The sequence below is a fragment of the Artibeus jamaicensis genome, unplaced genomic scaffold (genome assembly GCF_021234435.1).
Source record: "Artibeus jamaicensis isolate MK-2021 breed Jamaican fruit bat unplaced genomic scaffold, CSHL_Jam_final contig_482, whole genome shotgun sequence".
Taxonomy (NCBI): Eukaryota; Metazoa; Chordata; class Mammalia; order Chiroptera; family Phyllostomidae; genus Artibeus; species Artibeus jamaicensis.
In genome coordinates this window covers 13361426-13382791 of record NW_026521857.1, presented here as the reverse complement: position 1 = coordinate 13382791, position 21366 = coordinate 13361426, and the positions used below count along the sequence as shown (strand labels likewise).

The 21366-nt window shown below is 42.0% G+C and overlaps 1 long non-coding RNA gene across 3 annotated transcripts in view; it reads right to left on the bottom strand.

Moving 5' to 3' along the window:
• The window catches only part of LOC128627878 (uncharacterized), a 46181-nt gene that overhangs the window by 2958 nt on the left and 21857 nt on the right, over positions 1 to 21366 (bottom strand). Inside the window, exons 3-4 of one of the 3 annotated variants that reach the window (XR_008392170.1) lie at positions 19774 to 19840; positions 17637 to 19038 (exon numbers count right to left, since the gene is read on the bottom strand). The exons of 1 other annotated variant lie outside the window; for it this stretch is intronic. This is a non-coding gene — a long non-coding RNA (uncharacterized LOC128627878). Of the gene's footprint in view, positions 1 to 17636; positions 19039 to 19773; positions 19841 to 21366 lie in introns of those variants that run through there. One more of the 3 variants, XR_008392169.1, reaches the window with a different exon arrangement.

The window sequence follows — 21366 nt, the reverse complement described above, 5'->3', positions numbered from 1 at the left end:
TTGTAATACATATACTTTAGTTTTGTTTTGTAGATGTGTGAAGGATGAAGAGGCAATAATGCCATTTCTTTAGGCTCTACCTACAAGCCAACTTTTGAAATAAAATTCATTTATTGGATGTGGACTTCTTGAAAATTAAGAATTGTTAAAGTGTTTGTTTATGCTCCTCTCATATCAATCATTTTCTGAGTCAGAATATACTTCAAGAATTGTGCAATGTCTCTAAATGACTATTGTGACACGTGTGACATAGCCCAGTGATACATGGCCTAGAGATGCAGAGAAGAATTCATTAATAAGGAGTGGACAGTGACAAAGTGTTAATGATGTTACATAGGTGTTGCTGTGCTGTTGGAAGTTCTGTAAGAATCCTTGGTAACCCCTGAGTGAAATCCAGCACAGGAACTGGTCGCTTGCCTGTACTTTTTCCTTCTTGGAGAGGGAAGATGATAGAAGCCCAGGTCAGAGATGTTGGCTTCTGGTGATGGAGAGGCAGTTATTATGTATGACATACAAAGGTGTTAAAATAGAGGTTGACAACTCGAAATCCTAGAGGTAGGGGCCACCAGAGAGCCAGCCTGCAAAAGAAGGAGCTGTTCCTGCTGAGCTCCAGACGGCTGAGATAGAGTGACCCACCTCGGATTCTGATTTGCCACAGGCAGTTTCAGTTTATACCTGTTCAGGCATAATAATTAACAGAGCCTCCTCTCACTTTGAAAAGCGTGCCAATGTGTACAATACAGTGTAAGGGCTCTTTAGTTATAGAAAAATTTTGTCATAGTATTGCCTGGTCCTCTGATTTTTATAAACCAGAAATTTGGTGTGGACAACAGTGTGGTGATTGTGGGGGGTGGGAGGGAGTGTGGAGGTGGAAGAGGGTGTAAGGGGGATAATGGTAACGGGGAAAAATACAATAAAAAGAGAGCTTTTAAAAATCATTGAATTTTTTAATGTGGCCAACAAATTTCAAATTTAAAAAATTTCGCCCAGGTCAAGCTGCCAGTTTGCAACTTCCAGGTTACAACCTCTAGCTTAGATGAGAGTGCTCTTTGGTTTGTCACTGTGGAGAATTTGTCTCTCACACAGCTGATGACAGAGAATTTTAGAGGGCTTTCCACAGGGCAGGGCCGACGTGCTCTGGGAAGTTCCCATGGAAATCAGTGTGGGGTCCAGAAGATGAAAGGTCTGATACGAACCGCCTAGACTGGTCGTCTAGGGCTTGGTAATGATTATAGCTAGCACTTTCCATGCACTAAATGCATTACACAGGTTATCTCATTTACTGTTCACAACAGCTCTGTGAGGAAGATACTACTACCTCTGTCGTTCTAATGAGGAAACTGAGCCTTAGAGAGACTAATTAGTTTGCCCTGGCTGATGTGGCTCAGTGGATTGAGTGCTGGCCTGTGAACCAAAGGGTCCCTGGTTCAATTCCCAGTCAGAGCACTTGCCTAGGTTGGAGGCCAGGTCCCCAGTAGGGGTTGCACGATAGGCAATCCCACATTAATGTCTCCCTGCTTCTCTTTCTCCTTCCCTTCCCCTCTCTTTAAAAATAAGTAAATAACATCTTTAAAGAGAGAGAGAGAGAGAGAGAGAGACATACTAAGTAGTTTGAACAAGGTCATCTAGCAAGTAAGTAGTAAAATCAGGATCTGAACTCAATGTCAAACTTTACTCCAAAGTCCACGCTTTTATCCTCTCTGTTTGCTGCTTCACAAGGTAGAGAGATTAACTTTCTCTTTCCAATGGGACATTTAAAAAAAATGTTTGAGTGAATGCTTTTTGACCCATTGTCACTATAGAAAATTATAGTCTTGACTCTAGGTCATTTTCTTGCCTTTGTTCAGGGTGTTAGACCAAAGGCCTAGTGGTTCAGCCCAAATCTTTAAGAATGGGGTGCTCCCTCGAAGTAAGAGCCAAAGTCCCCATTAGCCGAAAGTGGTATTCGTTACCAGGTGTCCTTTCTACCCAGATTCCTTGAAAATCTATAGTGGTGCTAGGCAGCTGGCCAAAGACCTAAGGTTTCATCATGTGAGTCATCTCTGTATCTTGTATCCATTCCAGAGATACAAGTAACAAACAGACCTCATCTAATGGAGCCTAAGAAAAACACAGGATTTTCTTTCCATTATTAATTTGACCAAATATTGGGAAATGTTTAACATGTTGTTCTGGGTTGACTAATGTCCCTCCAAAATTTATGTCTGCCTGGAACTTCAGAATGTCGTCTTATTTGGAAATAGGAAATAGGGTCTTTGCAGATGTAATTAGTTAAAGTAACATTCATACTGGATTAGGGTGTGTCCTAATTTGATGACTGAAATTCTTATAAGAAGAGAAAGAAATGCAGAGACCTACATAAAGATAAATAGAAACTAGACCAGTGCAGTTGTAAGCCAAGCAACACCAAAGATTGCTGGCAACCATAAAAAGCTAGGAAGAAGCAAGAAGAGTTTCTTGTCTAGCACCTTCAGAGAGAGCATGGTCCTATCAGTGCCTTGATTGGGGGTTTTTAGCCTTCAGAACTGTGAGAAAACATATTTTTTTATCAAAATTTGTGGTAATTTATTGCAGCAGCCATGGGAAAACTAATATACATGTTATAGATAAAAAATATTTAAATACTATAATGCCCTTTTAGGATGAACTGGAGAAATATGTGTTGTATGTTTAAATTCAGAGTTCCCGAGTCCAAAGTTCAGGAAGTATTTCCTGACCCACGGTTAGCTAGGGAATAAACTCTTCAGAGAGGAAAAGCTGCCTTCCTATATAATGCAAAAGCATCTGTGGAATATCTACGGAGGACCAGAGGCATCCAGTGTGTTGGTTCAATGTGGCTCAGTCCTAGGCTAATCCTGACCAAGACTTACTGTGATAGGAAGGCCACCTACCAATCCACCACCATCTGCTATACTGTCCCAAGCCTGAAATCTGATATGGCAGATGAGCCATAGGCATTTGAATGTATGTTATGTGATCATCTTTTTCCAAGTGTTCCTTGTCTATCTGATTGGTATCTGACTCAGTTTTCCTACTGAGACTGTGATTCTGACAACCTTGTCAGCTGTTATTTCCCTAAGGACAGATACCAATCTATTTTACTTTAATCTCTGGCTGGGGTCTGCCTTAGATTAGATGAACTGTCTGCATTGGGGAGGAATCTCAGACTCAATTCCCGGAATGCCCTTTTTTTATGAGAGGGGACACAGTTCTACCTCCTGGCCTTCACTGATTCCACGAAATTTGGATGCCTCATCCAAGGGTGGCCTACCTGTAGGCTTACCAATATTCCATAAAGTAATCTGGCAAGTACACTCTACCACAGATGAAAAAGATAAGCAACAGCACCAATAAGACTGTCTATGTCGGAGAGTTTAAACAGGAAGAATTTGGAGAGTCCCTGCTATTGGTAGTAGGAACAGGTGTTGGAAAGACACACAGCGGGAAAAAGATGTGAAGAAGGCAGAAACCATGAAGTGGCAGATGTCACTAATGGCGCAGACGCCTCGAGACAAAAAGAGGAATACAGGAAGTTGGCAGTAAGTGGCAGGAACAATAAAAACCATGACCAAAAACAATGACTGCATTATTGTAAAAATGGCATTAGAGTCAGGCTGATGGGTGCCTCGGGGCCCCCAGGATCATCCAAGATGCATTGTATTCTAAAGCAGCTTCTAGTCCAGGATGTTCTGGTCTCTATGAGGTACAGCTGTGCAGCTGTTAAGAGTGTCCCCTGACTTCCTTACATCCTACATTCCTACAACACCATCTTCTTCTCCCTATCCCTGCCATTAACTAAGCTAAATACGTCTCTATTCTTGAAAAACCAGACCATGAAACCACAATCTGCCACTGCTGAATTCCATCAGATTAGAATTCTTGGATACCATCCCAGTGACCCAAGCACCCCATCCCGTATTAGAACTGACACTTGGACAGCCTGTTACAATAGCGTGGCTAGTCCTTCTCATCCCCAGCTCCATTGCTTCCCCTTTCCCAATTCACTTGCCGCGGAAGCTCTGGCATGCCTTATAAATCAAGGCACATGGGTTATGATAACCCTGATCCCATTGAATGATGCAGTCATAAATGTTTATGCTCGTTTCCACGAAGTTAGTTCTCACTTGGCTTTACTGTGTTATGCATAGTCAAGTACAGCTACACCTCAACAGAATGAGAGATTCCAATAATTTAGAAGTAAAAAGTTGAGGGAGTTGTGTGTCTGGTCTGTTTGTAATCAGAAACAGCAGTGCTCTAAATATGTTGAAGCCTTGCAAACCATGGGCACGTATGTAATTTTGAGGCCAATTATTCAGTGTCGCATAAGGAAGCAGACACGTCAATGTAGTGAATTTCACTCTGCCCCCTAACTCCCTTTGAGCATACACAGCATATTTATGTTTTCCGTCTGTGATAATATGGGCTCATTTTAAAAATTGGTACAAATTTTTTAATAACCTATAGTATCATGATCCAAAAGAGCAATTATTAATGTCTTAATATTCCTCCTTTTAATCTTTTTTGTGTGTGTAGATATATTACAGTTTCCCACAAAACTATATATGCCAATTTCTGCTTCTGTTTGTTTTAATTACTTAGTAGTTTACAGCATAAGGAGTTTCCCAGGCCATGTAGGATTTCTCAACAGCATGACTTAGTGAGACCACATACATAATGGTTAATTTGCCAGAAGTTCCTTCCTAAAGCCAGTTCACTTCTTTGCCATTGAACATTTGCATTGCTTCCAATTTTCCTTGGGTATGAATACCATGATGGTGAGCTTCTTTGTACATAGAGCTGAGTTGACGTGAATCATCATTTCCTTAGATTACATCCCTAGAAGTGGGATTTTTTTTAATCCAGGGCATATTTTTATCGACATTTCTACATATTGCTAAGTTGGTATCCAGAAAGAATATACTCACTCACAATCTCAACAGTGGCGTGTTAGAATGGCCATCTACCACAACAGCCCTTGATTTCTTTCTCCCATAAGTTAGCAAAAGTCCCATTGAGCACCAGGTGTTCTTGCTGGTTCCCACCTCAGTCTTTCTTGACTGCAAGGTTCTGTACTGATCCTCACCTCAGCTCCTGGTTCATAATTGGTACCCAGACATCCAAAGCCTATCCCTTCCATCACCAGCCTGAGAAGTCTCTGGTTGGAAGAACATCAGTAGCCCTTGCCCCATTAGTCAGTGTAGGTCTGGAAACGGTTTTTGGCTGTCAGGCTGAACTAAGACCCAGGTGCTTCAGTGTCTTTCGGCAATGGATCTCTCTGAACACCCCTGGGTGCCCCTCTAGAGCTCCCTTCTTCCAATTACTTCTTCTAGATTTTCGAGTTCTCCCAGGGTAATCCCACCCTGTACCCCACCATCTAGTATCTGCTTCCCCTGAAGCACTTGCCTATCCTATTACCTGGGACTCAGCCATCTTCTCCATTTCCTTTTGCATAGACTTTCCTGGAAGATTCAGCTTTACATCTTGCAATCCTCCATTCCAACAATCTTCCATCCCATCCCACTCTTAGTGTCTGCCAGAGGCCAGTGAGGTCACTCCCTTAAGCTGTCCTCCTCTGTTAGTCGTCCCTTTGAATTTTGACAGCTATAAAATGGGCAGTATTTTCTAAGCCTTCTCTTGGTCTTGGTCTTAGTCTCTTACTGTCAGCCACTCTCCGGGTGGCCATCTCTGCCCTAGCTTTGCTGCTGACTCTGGTGAGTCCCTCTCATTTTAGCTCAGGGCTCTTCTGTTCCCAGGTGCTGCAAGTCCAATGAGAAACTAACACTTCAAGGGCTTGCTTCGGGATATTGAGGGAGTGTACTAAATGTGCACTGAAGGCTGTGGCAGTGTGCCAGTTTCATCTTAATAAACCCTATTCCACTCCCCAGACTTATCCCATCCCTGGCCAACTCCCATTTGGTCTTTTCTGCATCAGTATCAACACCTCGGTTGATCCCACCTCTGACCCACCATATGATATCCCCTTTCCTGCCTTGGCTCTCCCTTCCTGCCTTGGAATTACGGGCCAGGTCTGGCTTCCCTGTGAGCTGAATCCATAAGCTTCCCTGTGAGCTGAATCCATAAGCTATCCTGGCAGGGATGACGTGGCATTCCTGAGGGCCCTGCCTCCTTCCTGGCTTTGGCCCAACTCCAGAAGCTGTGTGGATAAGATATTTTTAACCCCTCCAATTTCAGTTTTCTCCCGAGAAAGCAAAACCTGACACTTGAATATTGGCAGCTCAGGCTCAGACTACCCTTTCTGGCAAACTTATTCCATGGACATGCCTTGGGAGGGAATGTGGAAAATAGGGGCAGCCACTCATATCTGAAGAAACCCCAAGAAACAAATGATCAATTATTGCTTAGAATGCCCTGATCACCCCTCTGTGGGGTGTTATTATCCAATTCCATCAATTTATCATCAGTTTATTGGGAGCTACCATGCTGCTTTCATCACACATTTGGGATCTCCCCGTCTTGTCGCCACTGCCTGCTCCCCAAACCCAGTGACTTTTCCTTAGACCTGATGCTCACTGCCGGTGTGAACCCCTTGCTTCAAGAGTTGAAGTAGCTGATTGCCTTCTTGGGTTCTACAGGTACAGAGGCCACGTCACCAGAGATCATGGGGGACACCAAAATCAAGAGAGTGGCCTGTGAAGCTGAAGTCTGAAAACCCAGGGGGACAGCCTGTAGCCCTCCACTCCGGCAGCTGTCACAGGCTTGGCACGGCACCAGGAATGTGGATGTAGGGAGATTGGGGAGAAACACAGCTCTTGTTTCTGGCCTATTTTGTGAGCCAGCAGGAAGGCACATGGTGGTATTCTTTCTGGTCAAGCTGCTTTTGATTAAAAGAAACTGAAACCTACTCAGAGTTCAGGCAATTGGAATGAGAGAAAGGGCTGGCCCTTCTAAGGTAAAGCTAGCAGGGAAGTAGGGAATGATGGGCAAATTGGCTGACATGTCCAGGGCAGGGGGTCGGCCAGGCTCAAAAGCCAGGCACTAAATGAACACTGCTAACCATCGTTAGACATGCTCATTCCTGGGCCACAAAGATGAGGAACTCCTGAAGCCCCTGCTACTCCAGAAAGTACTCTCAATGGAGTTGATATTCTCTCACCTCCCAAATATGCTGGGGAATTATCAGAGCTGTGAATGGGTATCTGAGTCTCTCTCCCTTCCTAATAGAGAGGGGCTAACTTATCCTGAATATTGTGATTACTGCACCAACCTAAGAGCTAACAATACCTCCTTGTCTCATGTCTTATTTCTCCTAACTCTTCTCTCCTCCATGATTTCATGCACTGAGCCCTTAGTGTTAGGGCCTTTGCTTCTTTTCATCTGCATTGTAGTGGTGTTCAGGGCACAGGACACACAGAGGCTGAGAAAGCCAACTCATTTCCATAACTCTGGTTCAAAAGAGGACTCTTTGGATTCAGCAGAGTACCAGTTAGCCAATCCATACATGATAACTTACCTCTTAGTATTCATCGCCTCCCAAGCACTAGAATTTCCCATTTTAAGCTTCCCGAATCAAACTTTCTGGTTCTGGAGACATATACACAGATAAATTATTTGTGGCACTCAATCAGTGGTCCCTGGAGGAAATACACTCATTGCCATTTAAGCTTTAGCACTGAGAATCATATGTACAAGGAAACCAAAGTTCATAGAGGTGAACTGACTTGGCCAAGGTCACATGGGTTGATGGTAGAGCCAGGACAAGAGCTCAGATCTTCTGTCCTCAGTTCAGGAGTCTTCCCACTACCCTATCATGCCTTCCTCAAGGCTTTGTTCATGCTTGTTTATGCAACACTGCATCCTGAGTCAAAATTACTTTCATACTTTAGAAATAAGCCAGTTGCCTGTTCAGCACTTTTTTCCCTCTGATTTTCTGCAGTGGAACCTAAAAAGAATATGGGCTGCTAAAGTGTAGGACTGGAACTGCCTCAGATCTTTGGCAGGTGTGTTAGTAATCCGGAATCTGGGAAAGTGCTTGTTGGTGTGTTCTCACTTAAGACGTGGTTGTGTGGCCTTGGTTTCCAAAAGCTGTAGCGTCACAGGCTGAATGCGGATTACTGCCTTACGGCTCAGTTCTGGGACCAGTAAAAGTGCAGCAATTGTCAGATCTCATCTACATGTCTCCTCTGTTCCTCCGAAGTACTAACTCACACTTTGTTTCCCACCGCAGCACCAGAGTAACAGTGAAATATAGCAGAAAGAGTTAAAAGAGTGAGATGGTGGATTCTGATGCTGAACAAATCTGGAATTATATCCAGAACTGGCTGCTTGTCAACTCTGGGACCTTGGGTAAATTACATAACCTCTCCAAGACTCAGTTTTCTCACTGATAACATAAGTATTATTTGAAATAATCATATGAAGTAATCCATGAAAAAACCTTAACCCTAAATGTAGCCAATAGTGAATGCCTCCCCCAGAAAGATTATTACTATTGCACTGCTTTAAGCTACCTCAGTCTCCATTATGTAATAAGAGACCTTAAACAAGCTAATAGAGGAAATAATTGCATTTATTTAGCAATTCTAATATCTGTTCTATTTCCCCCCTTTCCCCCCAATAGCCCTTGATTATTTTTACACTGTATAAGCTTCAGTTAAACATAGGCTACTTCTCACCAAGAGAAAAGATAATTAGCGACTTTTATTAAATACAACTGTTCAATACTTTGATTTTTTAAAATTCTGTCTATCTTCACTCAGATATTCATTTTGAATACGACCATAGAAATTCTTAGTTTAATTAAATATTTGTATTATATGACAAAACTTATAGATAGTATTTGATATGTTAATTTCAAAGATAATCACTTTTCTAATTCCTTTCCCTTCCTTAACTTTTTGTTCAAATCTCACCTTTTTAGTGGGCTTACTCTGATCACACCATCTAACTGCCAGCTCCTGCCTTCCCCAGCGGCTGCCACTGCCTCCCCCCAGCCCACGTGTGCACTGACACACTCATGAACTGCCTTGTCTTGATTGACTTTTCCCCATAGCACTTATCTCCATCTAACATACTATATAATTTTATTATCTTTATTTTAGGTTTCTCGTGGACAGGGTCTCTCTCTTTCTCTCTGTCTCTCTGTCCCCTTCTCTCTTTAACATATGCCAAGTGCCCAAAATAACACTTGAGACATAGTAATGTGTACAATAAATATTGTAGGTATTAGTTGAATATTTGAACACACTAGAATATTTAACTAAGTCTACTTAAACCACCAAATGATTATCTTTCAAAGGTGAAGTATAGACAAATTCCTGAGCCATTTACATCTATTTTTCTTTTTGTATTTTCCTGTGACGCCAAACTAGACTTTAATAATAGCTCTTTTATTTCATGTTTTTTGGAGATTCTTTTCTTTAAAGATTTTATTGATTTATTTTTAGAGAGAGAGAAGGGAAGGAGAAAGAGAGGGAGAGAAACATCACCACGTGGTTGCCTCTTGCACGTCCCCAACTGGGGACCTGGCCTGCAACCCAGGCATGTGCCCTGACTGGGAATCAAACCAGTCACCCTTTGGTTCACAGGCCTGCACTCAATCCACTGAGCCACACCAGCCAGGGCAGTAACAACTCTTCATAAATGTATGCATGTGTATAGATGTGCATACATAGATACTTATACAATAGGAATATAAATGCAGGTACATACACGTATGTAAGAATATTAGATTTTTTCATAATGCAGTAACTTTTAAGTCTGTCAACAGAGCATAATCTTCCCCCTTTTTTTCTATTTTGAGGCAATGTTTATTTCTAAAGACTTAAAAAATTTCATCACATATCCCACAGAGCAATGAATGCCCTAGGGTAAAAATCCAGAAAAACTTCCTTTACAAAACTCTCAGAGTTAAGTCCAGTTCTGGCCTGGATCCAGTTAGACAGCTGAGTCACTGGCCATGTTGGTGCTCCAATGTGGAGCATCACTTTAGAGCACAGATTTTCAACAGGTGTGCCGCAAGAATTTTTAAAACATGCAATACCTGACGATTTAGTCAGGACCACTGACCTTTTCCCCGAGACTGTCAAATAAAAAAATGACATGACAACAATCAACACCACAACGGCTGTCTGGTGTGAATCAAAATTATGTCTATTTTTTGTCAGATGGGCAAAAATATATTTTTTGGTGTGCCACAGAATTTTAGTAATTGGTTTATGTGTGCTGTGAGATGAAAAAGGTTGAAAATCACTGCTTTAGGGTGAAGCTCAGAAAAACCCTGTTTTTATCTTGCTTAAATTTGTTATTTGCATTTTAGCCCTGGTAGGCTGACTTGATTCATATATTCATGAACATTTGCTCAATTTCCCACTCTTTGTCAGGCATTGTGCTAGGACCTGGTCGTATATGATGAAAAGTTCTTTCTTTTAAGTACTCTAATCTAGAGGAAGTAATAGACAAGTAAAATGACAATTGTAATACAGCGTAAGTGCCTCCTTGCAGCAGACAACAAGATACTAAAGCAACACAAGAGGTTAGGATATATTCACAATCTCTAAAATAATCCAGACCATTGCCAAGTTCACCCTTAGGCAATTAAATCACAAGATTGGATCAGCACTTTTGTCTGCTCTGAGATGGCAACTGCTAATGTCCAGGAACAGAAGGAGCGAAAATTATTATTATTATTATTATTATTGCTGTAACTGTAAAAGTATTGTTATACTTTTAATGATAATGATGACAGCGAGGAAAAGGCAGTTTGCAGAACAAGAAACACAATCTTACTTGTAATTAAAGCAATTCAAATTAAAGTAATAATGCAATTGAGCTGCTCAATCATTGTGTGCCTAGTACTGTTGAAGGTGCTGGAGATACAGCAGACACTAAAACCTACAAAGTTATGGCTGTCCAAGAGCTCACATTCTAGTTGGGGAGACAGAAAATAAACAAATGAATAAGTAATAGTGGGCTCATGAGCATATAATTAGAGTCCTGGCTGCAGCCCAGTTTACAGTGGGTCCACTGGGCCCATCGATCCCACCGGGAGTCATTTCTCTTATTCTGAAGTTTAAAATTGAGAGCAACAAACATGGAAGTTGGAAATGGAGAAAGTCGAGGGGATGAACAGCTCCAGGGCTGTGTTAACTATTCAACTTATCATAGTATAATCCAAAAAACAGAGCTGGACTTCCCTCAGAAGATTATTATATTGATAACATCATGCTGATCAGGCAGGAAAAACAAGAGGTAGTTAGCAAGCTGGAGACCTTTGCAGGATACGTGCACTTCAGAGGGTGGGAAGTAAGCCCTATGAAGATTCGGGGGTCTGCCACATTAATGAAGTTTTCAGAGTCTGACAGTCAGGGGTGTGCTGGGTGGGATATGCCTCCAAGGTGAAAGACACATCATTGCTGCATCTTACATTACTTCTGCTACAAAACAGGAAGTACCATGCCTGATAAGCCTTTGAGGTTCTGGAAGTAAGAAATTCTATACTCAGCAACATTGTACCAGGCCATATACCAGTGCCATGAAAGACTTCCAGCTTTAAATGGGGCCCAAAGCAGGAAAGGGCTCTGCCACAGGTTTAACACAGGCAGCCAAGCTGCTTGGGCCGTAAGTCCCAGCAGACCTTTGCCGGTCAAGTTGTCAGTGGTGGGAAAGTGGAGTTAATGATAAGTCCTAGTGGGAGAACTATTATGCAGGTCCCTGGAGTTCTGAGCATGGCCATGCCATCTGCAGCTAATCATTATGCACCTTTTGAAAAATTGCTCTTGATGTCTTTCTGAGCCTTGGTAGACATGATGAAATGTATGATCATGGGGCACCAAGTACCCAGAACTACACATTTATGAGTTGGGTTATTTTAGGTGCATCAAGTCATAAAGTGAGACAGATCCAGCAGTAAAAGCTGGAACTGTTACATACAGGACTGAGCCCAACAGCACCACAGGGCACAAGTAAACTTCAGGAACAAATAGTTCAGCCTTCCATGTCATTCACCACAGTTACACCAGCATCTCTTCCTCAACTTGCACCTACCTGTGCCTATTGAGGGGGTGGGGGCGGGGCACGGGAATCCCTGTGTCACCAGCTTAAACAGAAGAAAACTGCCTGAGCTCCACTTATGAATGGGTTAGCTTTGCATATGGGAGCAAGCCAAAAATGAACAGCAGCTACATTACGTAGCCATCCTCTAGTATGGACTTAAAGGGGAGGGAAGAAAGAAAATTTCTTAATGAGCAGAGCTAAGAGCATCATACCTGAATGTCTACTTTGTGAAGAAGTGGCTCAAGACAATAATGTGCATTTGTTATCAATTGCAGCATTATAAATCACCTTACAGCTTAACAGCATAAAACAATATATATCTCACCGTTGCCATGGGTCAGAAATTTGGGTGTAGTTTGGCTAGATCTTCTGGCTCAAGGTGTCTCATAAGACTGCAACCAAGATGTGAGTCAAGCTGGAGTCATCTCCAGGCTCTACTGAAGGGACAGTCTGTGACCAAGCTTGCCCATAGGCCTAGGACCTCTGTTGCCTCATAGGCCTCTCTATAAGATAAATCACAACATGACCACTGGCTTCCAGGAGAGTGAGTAAATAAGAGAATCATGGAGGGTGAACCTGGTAGAAACCAGTCTTTTTTGCAACTAATCCCAAGAGTGATATCCCATTATTTTTGTTGTGTTGCATTTGTTAGTAGTAACTCACACTCAAGGGGAGGCGATTACAGAAGAGCATGAATGCTAGGTAGACACCATCAGAAGCCACCTTAGAAAATGCCTTCCACAACAGATTTTTTGGCAATAGCCAGTATCAGTGGCCTGTTAGAGCACCAGAATGGCCTGCTGAAGGTAGGAGTAAAATGCTGATATGATGGCAATACCCTACTGGAGAGAGTGCCATCCTTCAGAACACAGAACCTTTTAAAGATCTCTTTATGAGACAATAGCCTCTCTAAGAAGAACACATAGGTGGAAACAGGAGTCCGTTTCACTTACCACTACTCCCAAAGACCCATTCTGGTAATTCTGGTCTCTGCAGTGTTAGAAGTCTTAGTCCTCAAAGGAAATACCCTCTTGCCAGGAGACAGAGCAAAGAGTCCCATTGAATCACAAGGTACAGCCCTGACCTGAACACTTTGAAACCCTCATGTCCAGACACTAGCAGACAAAAAGTGAAATCAGGAATAGTTGAACCTACCCTGCACAAGAGATACTTTTGCACAATGGGGCTGGGATGAGCACATGTGGAACTCACACTGTCTACATGGGCACCCCTTGGACATCTGTTACCTGACCATAACTGTGAACAGGTGCTGGGAGGATATGAACAACCCTTAGGAATGAGGGTTTGGGTTCAACCAGCAGGAGAGCCACCAACACCTTTTGAAATAAAGGTTGAGGACAAGGCAAATTTAGAATGGATAGTAGAGGAAAAGAGAGCCAGTTTTGACTCTAAGATTAACTGCAGAGATGGAACTAGAAATCCTGAATTCTGCTACAGGGGCCATGGAAGAGCTGCTCTTTGAGCTTGTGTGGAAAAGTGGATCTGCAAGATGCAAGGGGTGGACAGTGGTACCCATGGAAGTGTGTTTCCCAGATCTCCTTTCAAAGGGACCAGATGCAAGAAGTGTGGTACATCCTCCAACTACCGTACCTTCGGATATGCCCCCAGCTTTCATTCCGAGCCCACAGTCTTCCTTGTCTGGGACCAGCCAATGACTGAGATGGTTGGGTAGTAGAGCTGGGTCACTAGAGCTGGGTCATTCTGGCCCAACATAAGACTCCTGTGATGCACAAGTCTTAGCTCTGGGGCTCTCCACTGGCCTGGTAGAGATTTCCACAGAGTTGTGCTGCAGTCTGAGGTTCCTCCTACCCAATTCTCCCTCCTCTTCTCTCTATTCCCTTATTTTTTAATTTTGTTTGATTCATTTTTTTAGAGGGGGAATGGAGAGAGAAAGAGAGGGAAAGAAACATCAATATGTGATTGCTTCTCACATGCCCCCTGCTGGGGACCAGTCCTGCAACCCAACTATGTGTGTGCCCTGACTGGGAATCGAACCAGCAACCATTCGGTGCGCAGGCCCATGCTCAATCCCCTGAGACACGCCAGCCAGGGCTCCGTTCACTTGCTAGCCCTGCATTACAGTCTGAGGGCTCTTCCTGTTTACTCCCAGTCTCATGCTTCCTTAATAGACTTGCCCCTAGTAAATTTCAGGCATGTCTAATTCTTTCTTAGTGATGGCTTCTCAAAGAACCTGAACTGATGACATGAGAGCAAACTGAGTTTATTCCTTGCGGTTCAGGGTAAAATGCCAAAAGAAATTTCTTTAATCCAGACAGATTCTAATCCAAAATGTGAATATCCAAACTATACTTTCAGAGCCCAGATTTGTACACTGGCAAACACTGTAAATTCCCACTGCAATGGGCATCTAGACCCAGTGCCCCCACAGGTAACTCCTCAGAGGGGAGATGAGTCCCCCTCTGAAAGCAGTCGAGGTGGGAGTTGCCGACTGCTGCAAGTTTCCATAGGGCAGAGACTTGGTCAATGCCAAGATTCTGGAAATCTTGAATACTAAAGGAAAAACTGAAATTTCATTTAAGCTCCATGATTAGAAGGAGGAACTAATAAATAAGATGTTAGATGAGTCAGAGAGCTGTCCTCCTTTGCATGAGCTACAATCCACTCTGCAAGACAGCTGTCTGATTAAAGGGCTTAAGCCATTTATTTTAACAGGAGTGGTCAGCAGGCTTTCCAGAAATGAGGGTTACAAGTTAAGTAAAAGATGCCTTTGGAGATTCTTGGCTTGGTCTCTTATTTATCATCAGTCAGACCTTTCTGACTGGGGAAAAAAAACATTTGAAATATTTAGTGCTCCACCCCAGCCTCCACATTTTTTTTAAAAATTTAATAAAAGTGCTGGGGGTGTTCGGTTTTAGAGTCAATGGAGTAATATGTGAGACAGATCCCAGAGGAGGGGATAAGTGTGTGGGAAGTCAAACCCCACTTCTGTCTGTTATGATCGAAGCTTATGCAAATTAAACATCTCATATCAAAGCAGTTTACTAAATGCCCAAAGATCTTGCCTTGCGTTTTTTATATAATTAAATAATTTTTTAGTCCTGGCCAGGTAGCTCCATTGGTTAGAGCATCATCCTGTCACGCCAAGGTTGTAGGTGCGATCCTAGGGCAAGGTACATACACGAAGCAACAAATGAATGCCTAAATAAATGAAAGAACAAATCGATGTTTCTTTCTCTCTCCCTTCCTCTCCCTCTCTAAAATCAATAAATAAAAAATTTAAAAAATTTTTTAGAGTCTTTGTTCTGAGGAGCCAAGCAGTTGATCATCACAAAGGGTTGAACCCAAAGTTCTTTCAAATGGCAAGGCCTCCATTAAAGCTAAAGAATGTTCTGGCCTTATTAATTTTTTAAAGTGAGGAATAACAGAAAAGGACAAGAAGGAATATAGGCAAGTCCTTTTTTAAAAGTCCTTAAAGAACAGCTAATATTTACTGAGCACCTACTACATGCGGCTTTATAAGGATTATCCCATTTATTCCAAACAAGAACCTGATAAGATGGAATGCCATTATTATCCCCACTATCCAGATGAGAAAACCGAGACTTAGAAAGGCTAAGTAATATGTGCGGTGTCACACAGTCAGGTCTATACGATTTTAGGGCAAGAGCTGGCAGACACTTCTGTAAAGGGCCACATGTTAACATTTTTGCCTTTGTGAGCTGTACAGTCTGTGTCTCTGTTGTGACAACTGAGCTCTGCCATTTTATCATGAAAGCACAACACGATAATAACACATTCCAATAAGACTCTACTCACGGAAACAGGTCATCTGGATTTGGCATGCAGGCCTCACCTTTGTGAGTGTTGTTTCCTATTCTCAGATGAGACAGTGTTTTAAATTGTGAAGCACATAGGCTGCTTTTCAAAATAAACATACTTGGAATCCTGCAGAAAAAATTCCAACCAAGTTGGAATTATCTAAAATACAAGTTCATTCATTCAGCAAATACCGAGTACTTGGTAATACAGATACCTTATGGGGAAAGTGATATATAGTGAAAACAGATATCTTAGAAAAAGTTTACAGTGTTGGGGGGACACGTGTAAATAGACAGTTATTGATTTGATACACTGTGACATGTGCCATATGTTAGAGGCATCGATTAGGCTCTCAAGGGAATATAGTGGGAGGAAAACTAACTGGGCCTGGGAAATCGGCGGGGCTCTGACAGAGTGGGCCGACAATCCAGTGTCAACTCTGTGCTCTTGCCACTGGCCTTCATTCTCCAGGAGCGAAGGTTATTTGAATAACAGCAGCTGGAGCACAGCTGTGCAGTCTCCAGTCTCCCTTGGTTTCAAACTGAGGCTTCTTACAGTGTAAGTGTCTCCTGTATAGGCAATAAAACCTGGAGGCCTGTTCAAAGAAATCACCGGTTTAGTTTTAGAGATCTTATTTTCTAACTTTGCCTTCAATCTTAACCCTCTCCAGAAGCCACTGTGTTCACTCTCCATCTGCTCATCTGCTCCCGGAAAGGACAGCAAGTGGGTCACTGTGAATTGGACTCGCAGAGGGTCTGAGACCTGAGTGTCTATGAAATGTGTACTGAAACAGAGTTTTAGGGTCCTGATTCTGTAGATTGTGTTTTGGCAGACCTTGGTTCAGGGTCTGAGAATCCAACTGTTTAAAAGGCACAAGTGACTCTGATGTGCACCAACTATGTTTGGAAACTGCTGGTACAGAGGATTTCTGAAGTTGCTTTTAACCTTTCCAGCCAGCTATTCTGTGTTTATTGCCATGACTACATTTACAAACATCCTACAAACATTTACAAGAAGAAAGGGAAAATCTAACTGGTTTTAGGGTGTTTACTATGGTTTCTACCTTCCCATCATGACAATATAGGGACAACAGTTTGTGTGATAGGCTGCTGTGCAGGATCAACCTTGTTGTCCTCATTTGCTGGGATCAACCTTGTTGTCCTCATTTGCTGAAGAATGGCCAGGAGTTCCTCCTTATTAAGTAATAATAAAAATGTGAATCTTGGATGGATCGTGCCTGCATGCTTAATTCAGACATGCTTTCCATAGCAAAAGAGCAGCACCTGTGTATAAATCAAGTCCAGCAAAGCACAAGCAAGATTCTTCCTGCCTCCAGGTTCTGCACAGGCAGGAGCTGGCAGGCTTCTTAGCCCCTGTGTTAGTTTAAACTGATGCCCAGTAGGGTCAGTGAGTGCCAGCTGGCAAAAGTTACAAGCAGAAGGAAAAGGGTAAAGAAGAAAACCTACAAGAGAGGGACTATTAGAAAGCAACAAGAAAGAAAAGAAATGCTGAACATCAGAAAATCTCCTATTTCCTGACTGTGCTTTAAAAATTAGTACAGTTATTAGGTTCTGGGTTCTCTGGTACTCCAAAAACCCGGATTTTCAGATTCTATTCCTAATTGGGGCATCTGGGTAGAAACAAAGCCACAAGCCCAGCAGGAGGGTTTTCTACTTTAAAAAATTGGAAGCCATCTTGGAATATTAAATCAATGCATTTCTCATTTTAGAGGGTAGGGGACCATCTTGTTAGATTGTAGAAATATGAATTGTATCTTACAGGACAATCCTATAAAAGTAGCAAATGATCACACTAAGCCATAATTGTTCATACATAGAATTTATTTTTAGGAATTTTTTAAAAGATGTAATATAATTGGTAGGCATAAAATAGACAAGGGGAAGTTAAGAATAGTATAGGAAATGGAGAAGCCAAAGAACTTATACATACGACCCATGGACATGAACTAAGTTGTGAGGGGAATGTTGGAGGGTGAGAGGGTACAGGGTGGAAGTGGATAAAGGGGAGAAAAAAATTGGACAACTGTAATAGCATAATCAATAAAATGTACTCTAAAAAAGATGTAATATAGATATTAGAAGTTCCTAATTGAGTCCCAATTTTCCATTGTGCTCTAGTTCCTATTACTGATATGTAGGACAAAAATCATCCTGTATGCTTCTTGAATTTTTTGGTAACATTTGTTATCCTGGTCTGAGCATTGTAAAAGGTCATCTAACTTCAGTGAATAATCATGACTTCAGAGTCTTAGCATTAACTGGCCAGTGGTTTTAAATATCATAGCTATGACCCCAAAATTGTTACTGAGGCCCTTATGAATAGTAAAAATGAAAACAGGCGTGCTTTCAACAGATTTTAACACAGCAGGAACTTTCCCAAACAGTCAAGTCCTAATTTTCCATGCTTTGGAGCAGAGTGCACTTTTTCACTTTACTTTGTAATGTGTTTTTATTGTAACATTTAAATATGGATGTTTCTAGAGATTCAATGGCCTTCAAGTGAAAATAATGTTGCCGATCGTCTGGGAAGAAGAAGGTTTGAAGACGCTAGACAGCAAGCTCACTTATTCTTAAAGATGAGTTAAATATTCCCAGGGGAGGGAGTAAGGTCACAAAGGAAGCGAAAGGCAGATTCATCATGGCTGCCCCGAATCAGACACTTTGCACCATGTCTTTCCTCCAATCAGGCTCCCTCAAGGGAGCTTCCTGCTCGAGGTAAAAACAAATGCTTATTCTGACTAGGATCTTAAACAGATTATAAAGTAGTTGTTTTTTTAAGTACCAATTATTTTTATAGGCACTAAGTGGATGGGAATCAGCATTTTGTTTTATAGCACACGCTTGCGTGTGTGCGTGTGTGTGCGTGTGTGTGTGTGTGTGTGTGTGTGTGTGTTGTCTTCATATGGAAGACAAAAAAATCCTTAGTCCCCAAGTCTTTCTGGGGACAAGGACCATTTGATTATAGCAGTGAAGTAGTCAATATTTTAATTTTTCTCTTTCCCTTCCTCTGAAATTCTCTCAGTCTTCCCCCATGAAGGTAGATTCCCCTCAGTGTGATAGGCCTGACACAGTGACAGGAGGAGAAAGTCAGGGAAAAGGACAGGTCGGTGACTTGCTCTCTCCTGAGATCCCTACTGAGGGGAAGCAGGTTGGTTGGAGCTAATCTTATTCACCAATCGCTGGTGGGTCTTCCAAGATACAGCTCCTGGAGAAGAAACGATTCAGCCTTCAGGAGTAGAGGGGTTAAATAGTTTGCAAAAATTAACACATCTTGGTAATTCCAGACTGTCTCCAAATTTTATTTGTCCATCCGTCAGTTAAGAATATATTTCAAGGAATCTTTCTGCATACTGGTAACATACTCGATTCTATTACTACTACTTGCACACAGCCACCAGATTGTTTGAGGTTCATTTATGTACACACATGCACACACACCATGTATTTCGTATAGTTTTGTACCCTCTGCCTCCCTAAAGGGAAGGTACTGAGAACAGCTGTTCAACCATTGCCTTAAAAGCTGGAGGGAACTTTGAAAACTTTGTCTGAACGATTTCCTTTATAGATATGGAAAAAGCAGCCTAGAGAGGTTCAGTGATTTTTCCCAAGTGCACAGCTTGTGCCCAGCAAGTCAAATATTAAAACCCACACCTGGTACGTGTGTGTGCATGTGTGTTTCTCACCACATCTAGAGAAAAATGTCCTGAGAGACATTCTGAAACTCATTAAAAAATTAACCTAATGAAGGTTGAAATTGAGGGTGTCTTAATTAGTAATTAAATTTATTAAACCAAACTTTGCTGTGGAACCTCAGGGCATCATCACATTAAAATATTTAAGTCATATTAAAGCTTCAGTTTAATTACTAAGTAAGCATGCCGGCCCGGAAAGATGGGTTTGGGACCAACCCGACTGTCAGTAAACAGGAGCAAATGCTTACCAGCTCCATAGCATTAGGCTGCCCTCCTAGCAGAATTCCTGTTGCTGCTTAGGTTTATCACAGGCCTCTGAGGGAGTGGGTAAATGCAAAAATGTGACTGTCAGGAAAAATGCTAACTTCTGATGTGTAGAAAAATAAGATGGCAATAATATTGGTCAATTCACATTTGTAAGGAATCAAGTTGACTAAAAACTTGTTATTAATCCAGCTAACACTCATATGAGTGGTGGACAAGACTGTCCTACTTTCCAGCTTATTTGATTGTTTTGGCCAGGTTTGCTCTTTCTCATGATTTCCCTTTGTCTGTTAACACAGTGGTTGTCAAAGAGCAGCTGTGAAGGTCCTCCCAGATGGTTAATCTCCAGCAGTCTCAGTATTTCTGCGTAGATTAGTGAGCAGCTGCTTAGGGTATGAAGCAATGCTTTACTTGTCATGCAATTTCATGCCCCTTTTTGCCTGTGCTGCACCCTCTGCCTGCCCCTCTTCTCTGACTGATGAGCTTCTACATTATACTTCAAAGACTAAGTTTCAATGTCATCTGTCTAGGAGGTTTTTCCTGATCCCAGAGTGGTGGCACTACCTAATCCTTCCTTCCACTATGGACCATTTCATTTAGCACATAACCTCTATTACAGAACCTTTTAGAGCATATCAAATCACGTTTACCTTTCTGTCTTTCAAAGGAGAATGGAGGCCACCAATACAGTGACTGTTCTATGCTGCTCTGTGGCCACAGGAACAACCTGCGTGGGCCTTTCGTCCGTGTTGTCAAATGCATGGCGTTCTTTCATTGTTTTATGACTCACTAAGTGTGTTCTTAGAATCTCTTCTCTGGTCTAAATTTTCATCTTAATTCTTGGGCCTCACCCCCACCCCCATTCATTCTCACCTCAGTGGCCTGAGGACCTTCTTAAGGGTGGGGTTGACTTGGACTTTCCATCTGTAGCCTTTCCCTCAAGGCCCTTCTGTCTATTCCGTCTCATGTGAATTTGGCAAGACTTGTTCTTTTGGGCCAAGGTTTCCCTAACCTGATTCTAACTTTGTTTCTATCACCCTGATACTACTTTCCACTATTGACCTTGACCACATCCAGCTACTACACATCATTCTCCACAGTTCCTTTACACTTTCACAGTTCGTGGCCTTTGCTCAGATTAGGCCCTCATTCACTTATTCGTTCAATAAATAATTATTGAGCACTTACTATATATCAGGCACTGTTCTTTATTTTGTTATACCAGGACTACATTTTTCTTCCTTTAGATGTTCTATTCATGTCCTGATCTCCTTCAGTTAGACTTTATTCTTCCTTCTCTTTCTACCTTTTAGTACTTTATTTTTCAATTACATTTTTTATGATGATTAGTTTTTTTGGTCTGGCTTTCTTCTCCAGCAGATAGAGAGCTCTTTAAGAACTGAAGAGGGTCTACAATGTTTTATCTCCCCTCTAGTGTAGAATAGCCTTACAGGTAACCTTCCCACAGTAAAAGTCCCTTGACTTGAAAAGTGAGTACCACGACAGAACCTGTAGAAGAAGTGGAAAGTCGGAGGCTTCCAGGGCTCTCCCTTGTACACCCTTATTAATCTCTCCCA